Source organism: Vulpes lagopus, chromosome 6, assembly GCF_018345385.1.
Source record: "Vulpes lagopus strain Blue_001 chromosome 6, ASM1834538v1, whole genome shotgun sequence".
Taxonomy (NCBI): Eukaryota; Metazoa; Chordata; class Mammalia; order Carnivora; family Canidae; genus Vulpes; species Vulpes lagopus.
The window spans coordinates 128823382-128832999 of NC_054829.1; positions in this window are offsets into that span (position 1 = coordinate 128823382).

Consider the following 9618-nt stretch of genomic DNA (forward strand, 5'->3'; position numbering starts at 1 on the left):
TCTAGACCTTCTCCCCTAAGTCATAAGGCCACTTAATGTTAGATACCTATGTACGGAGTACAGTATTGACACTGACATCCCAACAGGCTCTTCAGTCCATGTAGGAGCTCTCACATGAGTAATCCTGTAACAGATTATGGATCATTTTAAGATGTCAGCTGCGTGCTAAGGACTGACAACTAAACCGTATCTTACATGCGGCCAAATCTCTTCATAAGGGGTACAGCACTGAGAGCTGTCACTGATTTCTCATGCCTCAGCGGTAAGCTTTAAAACTGATTCACTAAAAGTCAAGTCAAATCAAGGATTGAAAGATAACATGAAGGCAAACCAGATCAATAACATCCCCGAATCTTTTGGGAGACCCACTGACAGACTGTGGCTTCAATGCAGCATGAAGCTCCCAACCAAGAAAACGTGCTGTTAGCACAGGTCTGTTCTACAGCAGTCCAGGCAGGAGGGTAATGCTACTGTTAGACAGACAAGGGAAATGTACAATGGGAGAAGGGGTGGTGAGATTTTTAGGATTTTTCCACATTAAGCAAATTTTCTGTACCTAGAGTACAGAAGAGAGTTGCATGAAATATTACTATATATAACCAATGGATAGTTTTCAAATCTATATCGTAGAATCCAAGCACTGATATGCATAGCTGAGGCTTTACAAAATATGAGTAAAGTTTATATTTAGATACAGGCCCTTAATTGTATTTAGCCTATCTCCTCTGATTATAATTCAACTAGAATATAATGTCGCCTTTCTGGATTCGGTAGTCTATTTGTAAGACTTATTTGATGGCAGTGGGAAGGGAATTTAAAGAAGTTCATAATGGATAAGTGGTTTAACTCCAGTTGCAAAAACTAGGTACCATCTTTGATTTTATCTTACCACACACAGAACGAAATGACTTTATTATTTATTTCGAAATATCTCCCCTTTGCATTTCTTCCTTTCCTACCTATAGTCACAACTATGATACAAATGCCATCCTTAATGAATGATTACATATTTTATAGCATTATTTATAGCACTAGTTTTCTATTAAGTAGAAAACTACTTCTTCAGGGCAGCCTGGGTGGCTTAGCGCTGCCTTCAGCCCAGGGCCTGATCCTGGAGACCCAGGATCGAGTCCTACGTCAGGCTCCCTGCATGGAGCCTGCTTCTCCCTCTACTTGTATCTCTGTCTCTGTCTCTCTCTCTCTGTCTCTCATGAATAAATAAATTTTTTTTTGAAAAGAAAACTACTTCTTCAAATAAAAGACTACTTCTTCTGTGATATAAAAGTACACCATTTCATTTGTAATAAGGGGCGTCACATGATGCATCCAAAGGTACCCTGAAAACTGAAATATGAAATATAAAGGCGTACATAACAAAGTATCTAGCATATGGTTCTGTCATAAACTACCTAGCATTTGGGGCCAATAAGAAAGATATGAACAATAAAATTTGTAATTCAATGGGGTAAAGTGATATTTTAAAAAGGAAAAACATACTTATGACATCATTCCATAAAGTTCTCTTTTAGAGAACTAGGATATTCAAACTAGAGGGAAATAATTTCAGATACAAAGCAGACATTTTCAAAGGTTTCTCTTTTAAAAAGTGTCTGATTAGGAACCTCAAATAGGAATATTTAACATTCAGGAGTTGTTTAAGACTAATGAGCCTGTGGACAATTTGTCACAAAATTTAAGAATTAGATTAAACTTCATAGAGATACTGCAAGTTCATTTGTGAAAATCAATCCCTTTTCACAGGAGAGTTTTAATAGCAATTCTAAGATGGCCAGAATTTTAATACTGCCCTATGAATTTTAATTAAATTGAATAATTTATTAAATTACAATAATTTTAATACTGACCTAATATTATCCTATGTTTTAATTACTCATTCATTTCATGCATGTTTACTGCAAATGTGACATATTCAAATAGCTATAAGGGCCAGGAGGTGGCTGACAACACTGAAATTGTTGTTAAGAGAAAACATGGGACTCTCTGGACCATGACAAACTGGACAAACAACACAATATCTGTTGGAGTGAGAAAAAAATAGTTCTTTGTAGATAATATTTGGGAATGTGGCTGGGCCTAGTGTTTTCAGACTTTTTTTCCTGAGAAGCCAGATTATAGTGTATAATTTCCTAAAGAGTATTTATTCAAAATAAAATATAAAAAATATATAATATATATATATATACTAGGTCTTGGGATATAAAGATAATGAAGAGTTGGGTTTGGTTTGGTTTTCGTCCATAAAGAAGTTCACAAAACTAGTGAGGGAGATTAGGCCCACCTATATAGCATCTGCATTTGCAAAGCCAAGTCAAAAATACAAAATGTAAGGCACCCAGTGTACCCCTTTTTCTTCCCCCTTCTCTCACTAAAAGGAAGATCTTAGCCCTCAAGTGCAAGCTCATCCACAGCTTCTTCATCAATAACAGAAGCCCTGGCCCAATATTAGGGTCTACTGTTGAGCACGTTAGTAGTAAAGTTGCCTTTGTGTAGCCTTGGGGAAAAAGGACTATGGGGTACCAGAGATAGTTCCAGAGCTAAGTCTCACAGTAAAGGAGGGGGAGCAATGGGTTCCAGGTAAGCATGTCTCCTTGGCCCCTACAGTTTACTCACATTGAAAAAAGCAATGACCAGGGGAAGGTCAAATGGTTGCCCTAAGCACACAGTAGGCAGCAGGTTCACAACGGTTGACTACAAGGGTGTACTGAGGGAGAACAATATGAAAACACGTATTTGGGACATCAACTGATCACTTACTTCTTGTCCTCAGCTCTATGTCTAAAGAGTTTAATTGCACATTTAATGTGCTTTGTGGCCATTTGTTCTCTTACCAGTACATTTGTACTTCAACTTGGAAAAATTTGTATAATCTGCTTTTCATATCTGAGTGAATGACGAACATGCTGCATTGTAAAAAATTATTTATTTTTCCCAGATAATATTCTGCCAAGGAAGTAGCTCTTGAATGTCTTTTCTAGAGGACACAGTTACAAGTACATTCACTATGGGGTTTCTTGGGTTTTCATGTGAAAGCACTCTGAACTCAGGAGCCATGTAGTATCTCAAAGTCATAAAAACACCATAGTTTTTAAACGTTAAATTTTTACTGCCTCCTGTATTTGAGTTGCAGGTGTTATATTTTTGTCCCTTTTAGAAAAGAGGTTTTCAGGAGCATGTTAATTAAGAAAAAGAAGGGGGGGAAGGGAAGGGAAGGGAAGGGAAGGGAAGGGAAGGGAAGGGAAGGGAAGGGAAGGGAAGGGAAAGGGAAAGGGAAAGGGAAAGGGAAAGGGAAAGGGAAAGGGAAAGGGAAAGGGAAGGGAAAGGGAAAGGGAAAGGGAAAGGGAAAGGGAAAGGGAAAGGGAAAGGGAAAGGGAAAGGGAAAGGGAAGGAAGGGAAGGGAAGGGAAGGGAAGGGGAAACAAAGGAGAAGAAAAGAGAGGAAGGAAAGAAGAAAGGGAAGGAGAAAGGGAAGAAAGAAAGAAAGAAACTAACATGCCTTAAAAATAAAAGGTGTTTTTAGGGTTTTTGAAAAAACTAGGTTGGAAATAATTCCATAAGATGAACAGAGCTTTCTATCCCCACTGTTAATGGTTTATTAGCCCAAAAAGAAGATAGGGTAAAAAAGTGAGGACTACAGGTGAAGCATCTCCAATAGCATAGTAATGAAATTGAAGCAGCTGTTCTGAAACTCTTGGCAGATCAGTAGCACAGGTCCAGAAAAAGGCACTCTGGTATCACATGGAATAATTTTAGTAGTTTTACTTATGCTCAGTGTATTGAGCATCCTCATTTAGGGCTAAAATAGTAGCCATAAAGACAGCAAAGTTGTGGTAAGAGTGGATAATGAAGTTTATTTACTATTTTACTTACTAGTTTATTTTCATGTTCATTTTAGAGTTATATTGTTCATAAACACTGAAGCATTAGTGCATTTGAAAAATCATTTTCATGAATTTATAAACCCATAAAAAGCTTGAACTTAAAGTTTTAATTATTAAAATACGTTGTTTCACATGGGAGTACTAGGAAAACTATAGTCATAAGTACTTGTGGAAACCAAAGTGGTTATATGGATAAATATAATGAATATAAATGATATTTAGAAACAATTTAAAGCTCAAATGTCAATGAAAAAGTTCTTTAGGAAATTATAGGCATTCATTTCATGAAGGAAAAATACATTGGAGATGTGCTTTCCCATGTTTGAAAAAATAAACTTCTCAGGGGAACCTGGGTGGCTCAGTCGGTTGAATGTCTGGTTCTTGGTTTCTGCTCAGGTCATGATCTCATGGGTTGTGAGGTGGAGCCTACATCAGACTCTGTGCTCCAAACAGTCTGCTGGAAAGTCTCTCCCTCTGCCCCTCCTGCCACTTGCGGTCATGTGCTCTCCCTCTCTCTCAAACAAATGATTAAATATTTAAAAAAATAAAAAGTAAATAAATATTTCATTTATTCAAATCACTACAGGAATTCCACAGGGGAAACTGTCCCTGAAGAACCCTTGAAATCAAGAATTCAATTATGCAGATTATTCAGAAAGGAACAAAAATGATTTCCATTCAGTAGGCTATCCTCGAATTTCAATTCGAGTTATTCTGATTATTAAAAAGCTGTTAATATTGAGAGACCTGAACTGGAGCTATGTAACAGACCTGTTTGACCACAGAAGGAGTTGAGACTGAACGCTGCTTCAACGTGGATGGAACTGGAGGGTATTATGCTGAGTGAAGTAAGTCAATCGGAGAAGGACAAACATTAGATGGTCTCATTCATTTGGGGAACATAAGAAATAGTGAAAGGGAATAAAGGGGAAAGGAGGGAAAATGAGTGGGAAATATCAGAGAGGGAAACAGAACATGAGAGACTCCTAACTCTGGGAAATGAACAAGGGGTGGTGGAAGGGGAGGTGGGCGGGGGGTTGGGGTGACTGGGTGATGGGCACTGAGGGGGGCACTTGACGGGATGAGCACTGGGTGTTATTCTGTATGTTGGCAAATTAAACTCCAATAAAAAAATGAATGTTGGAAGATATAAATGAACAGGACATATTCTTAACCAATGCAAAACCGATTTTTAAATAGCATATGCAAAATTCAAGCACAGTTGATCTTTGAACAATGCAGTTGATTAACAGATATTTTGTTCATTATACATATTATATACAGTATTCAAACAATATAGTAGCTAGAGGAAATGTTATTAAGAAAATCATAACAGGGCTGCCCTGGTGGCTTGGCGGTTTAGGGCTGCCTTCAGCCCAGGGCCTAATCCTGGAGACCCAGGATCAAGTCCCATGTCAGGCTCCCTGCATGGAGCCTGCTTCTCCCTCTGCCTGGGTCTCTGCCTCTCTCTCTCTCTCTCTCTCTCAGGAATAAATAAGTAAAATATTAAAAAAAATAAAATCATAACAAAGAAAATATACTTACAGTACTGTAACTGTATTTACTGAAAAAAAAAAATCCACATATAAGTGGACCATGCAGTTCTAACTCATGCTGTTCAGGGGTCAACTGTACTCTCTACTGTAATGTTTTATGTTAATTTTAAAATTTATCCTCCAGGCAGATAATAATTAATGAGATACCTTAAATGTCTAAATCAAGTACTAAATGTATATGAATAATTTCTAAAAGTATCACTTACTTTCATCTATTTTTCTTCATCTTTTTTGCCATTATGAATAATTATATAACCATTAGGGATGCCTGGGTGGTTTAGTGTTTTAGTACCTGCCTTCAGCCCAGGGCGTGACCCTGAAGTCCCAGGATCGAGTCCCACATTGGGCTCCCTGCGTGGAGTCTGCTTCTTCCTCTGCATGTGTCTCTGCCTCTCTTTCTCTCTCTGTGTCTCTCATGAATAAAATAAAAAAAAAATAAAATAAAATAAAATAAAATCTTAAAAAAAGAATAATTATATAACCATTAAATACAATTATATACTTGAAGATGCCTTGCAAACTGTATATAATGGTTACATGATTTCACTAAAGCATATGGAAATTAAATAGCTTATTTCTTTGTTTCTAGACACTACATTTTCCTTGCAGAGAATGTTGATGTAGCACATTGTCATACTGCTTATAAATAAACCACAAAAACAAAACCCTGAAAATGTAGAAATACATGCCCAGAAGTTTCCCTAATCGCCTTCTAATTAAGCAACTTGTTGGATTCCAACCTATTTCCTTCATTCTCTCTGTAATATATTTACTAATCAGCATGTCTTTGGAACATTAAGACTGTTAGGTTACTTATGAAGAGATCTTGGCACTTGTAGTTACCATGAGTTGAGTGCCTAACAAGAGTCCACTGAGGTTACTCTCAACTAACTCATGCCAGTTAAAACTGTGAAAGGTATTAGGTGATTTAATTAAGTGCTACATAATTTGCTGATATCCACGTGCCAAAGAAACTGTGTGTGTGTGCCTGTGTATTTACATGAAAACTGTGTCTAATGCTTTGGAAAGATGCAGTAAAAGGAAATTAATTTTAAAACTCTGTTTAACTTAGCTTTGGTTAAAACAACTCTAAAATATTGGAGAAAATGATAAAATTTTTAAAAATATGTATTCAAATTTTTTTATGTATTCAAATTTAATGATGAGTTGGTCTTTATTTTTTTATTTTATTTTTTATTGTTTATTTTTATTTTTTTATGAGTTGGTTTTTAAATTTTGGTTTTGTTTTATTTTTTCTCTTTAATTTCTTACCTCACTTAATTATATGTAAAAAAAAAAAAATCCTAGCAATCACTGACACCATATTGGATTATAAATATGGGAGAACACCAGTCTATAGATCCATTTTTAATAAAAATTACTTGCTTTTATTTAAAAATATGTCAGTGACTATACATTAACATATTTAAGCTAAATATCATTACAAAAATATGTATAACCACTTTTTAAAAATTCCATTTTTTTGGTGATTATTTCAATTCCAAAGGATTCAGGATAAAATGACTTTGCTGTGTCCTTCTTTCAGGTCTTTCTAATGCAGAGATGGTCAATGTACTTCTTAAAAGATAAATTAATAGTCTAAGAATTTAATTTGATCATATTAACTTTCTAAAAAAGACAACTCCAAATTTATTTAATTAATCTGCAGATCCACAAGTAATCTTAAGAAACACTTAACTGTGAAAAACATGGAAGGATGTCTCTACTGGATTTAGTAGAATCCACACTTATGATTATCTTTCTACAAAAGAATGTTCATTTCAACTGCATTTGTTCATTTATCTGTTCAACTATTTTACCTATTGCCAAACAGATGCTTTACCTAAAATAAATCCATTTCTTAGTTCAAAGACCTCATTCATTTGCACTTAGAAGGATATGGACAAGAGCAAGATCCATCATCCAGTTAGACACATAGATTGAATAAGCTGGTGGATTCAAGAGGAATCAAGGGAAATTCCGAGGAAGATGAAAACATGAGCATGCCCTCTACTGCCTTTTCAAAGCCAGAACTAAGTGATCAGAGACAATAGGAAGGAGAAAACCCTGAATCCCTACAAATGTAAAAATCAAAAAAGGCCAGCATGTCCTACCCCATGCTTCTAGGATATTTGCCCTGTTAAGTCAAGAATTTAAAAGACCACAAAGAGGAACCTCAAACTTGTTTCAAAAGAAAGAAGAAAGTATATGGAAAAAAGCCTAGCAGGGCCTCCCCAAGATGTCTTTAATTGGAGAGAATTAAGGGCTCTGGAAGAAGAGAGGACATTCTAACTTAAATTTTCATTGAATATTAGGCAGTAGCTATGGAAACCATGGAAATATGCCTCTCCTATCTACTGCCACAGAGCAGAGCTGACTGACAGCCCCACCTGCTGCCTTTCTATCACTTTTACACTACAGTCACCCTTTCCAAAGGCTTCTTCCCAGCAATGAGTAGACTCAGCCATGGTCCTAATGTAGCCTATTCCTGTGAGACACGAGACTCCTCCAGCTGCAGATTTTGGTTCCAGGACTCTCCTTCAGGCTAGCTGAACCGTCGGTGGAACTGTGCTGCAGTCTGCACCCCCTCCTACCCACGACTCTTCCCTCTCTCACCCTCAATGATAGAAAGCTTAAATGGGATCTGAAGGTTCTACCTGGGATCTGAAGGTTCTCCCTGGGATCTGAAGGTTCTCCCTGTCTCCTTTGCTATCCTTCACAGTCATTTCCATTTATATACATCTCTTACAGATAGAATCTCATCTTAGTTTCCTACTTCTCAGAAAACAGACAACAGGATAGGGATTTGGGACTGGCTAGCTCACCCCTGGGCAGGCAAGAAGATGCCATTCTGAGAAGTATACAGCAATGGAGTGTTCCTGGTAAAAGGTGGTTGCTAAACTGCTAAAGAATTAACTAACATACCCCAGGGCGCTCTAAGAAAACATCTTAAAATACAGAAATGCCCCCTTGGGTACAATAATCACTGAAAAGAATAGACTGTTTTATATAAAAGATAAATCAACAAATTATATAGTCTCAGGGAGAAATAAAAAAATACACAGAATAAAACAAATAATAAAATCAGACTAAGTTTTCAGAAATATTACTACAATTAAAGGTGATGATTATTAGCCAATTTTAAAAACACACTACTTCAGGGGGATCCCTGGTGGCGCAGTGGTTTAGCGCCTGCCTTTGGCCCAGGGCGTGATCCTGGAGACTCGGGATCGAATCCCATGTCGGGATCCCGGTGCATGGAGCCTGCTTCTCCCTCTGCCTGTGTCTCTGCTTCTCTCTCTCTCTCTGTGACTATCATAAATAAATACAAAAAAAAAAAAAAAAAAAAAAAAAAAAAACAAAAAAAACACACTACTTCAGCAGTTGAAGAAACACTTGATTACCATTTCTCAATCATAACTTAGAAAAAACAAAAAGGCTTCTCCTATTATGTTCCGAATTGCTACCAAACCTGGAAAATATTAGCATAATATGAAATCTACAGCCTAAGCAAGTTTATCAATATTGAAGTGGAACTCTTATAAAAAAATAAATCTGGATCATATATCTTTTAAACATGATCAAGTTTAGTTTACTGCAGGAAAACATGATTGGGTAACAATTAAAAAATGACGTAACTAATGGTAGCAATTACAAATAAATGAGGAAAATAATATTCTACATCAAAATAAGTGGAAAATAATACAGCATATTAAAATAAATGGAAATTGCAGATTCTCTTCTGGATTTAAAAGTACAGATAACTTTGAAAAACAAAAAAGCTAGAAAATTCCTATATAAATTTTACTGAGGGATCCCTGGGTGGCGCAGCGGTTTGGCGCCTGCCTTTGGCCCAGGGTGTGATCCTGGAGACCCGGGATCGAATCCCACGTCGGGCTCCCGGTGCATGGAGCCTGCTTCTCCCTCTGCCTGTGTCTCTGCCTCTCTCTCTCTCTCTCTGTGACTATCATAAATAAATAAAAATTAAAAAAAGATTATATAAATTTTACTGAAATATAAAAGATTTGACAATAAAAAAAAAAAAACCAGACACTTAAAGATAATAATTATCAAATTAGGATGAATATGTAATGATATTCCATTGAAAACCCAATGAAATTTTATACAATAATTTGAAAACATTAACTTGGTAGAAAAAGGTAA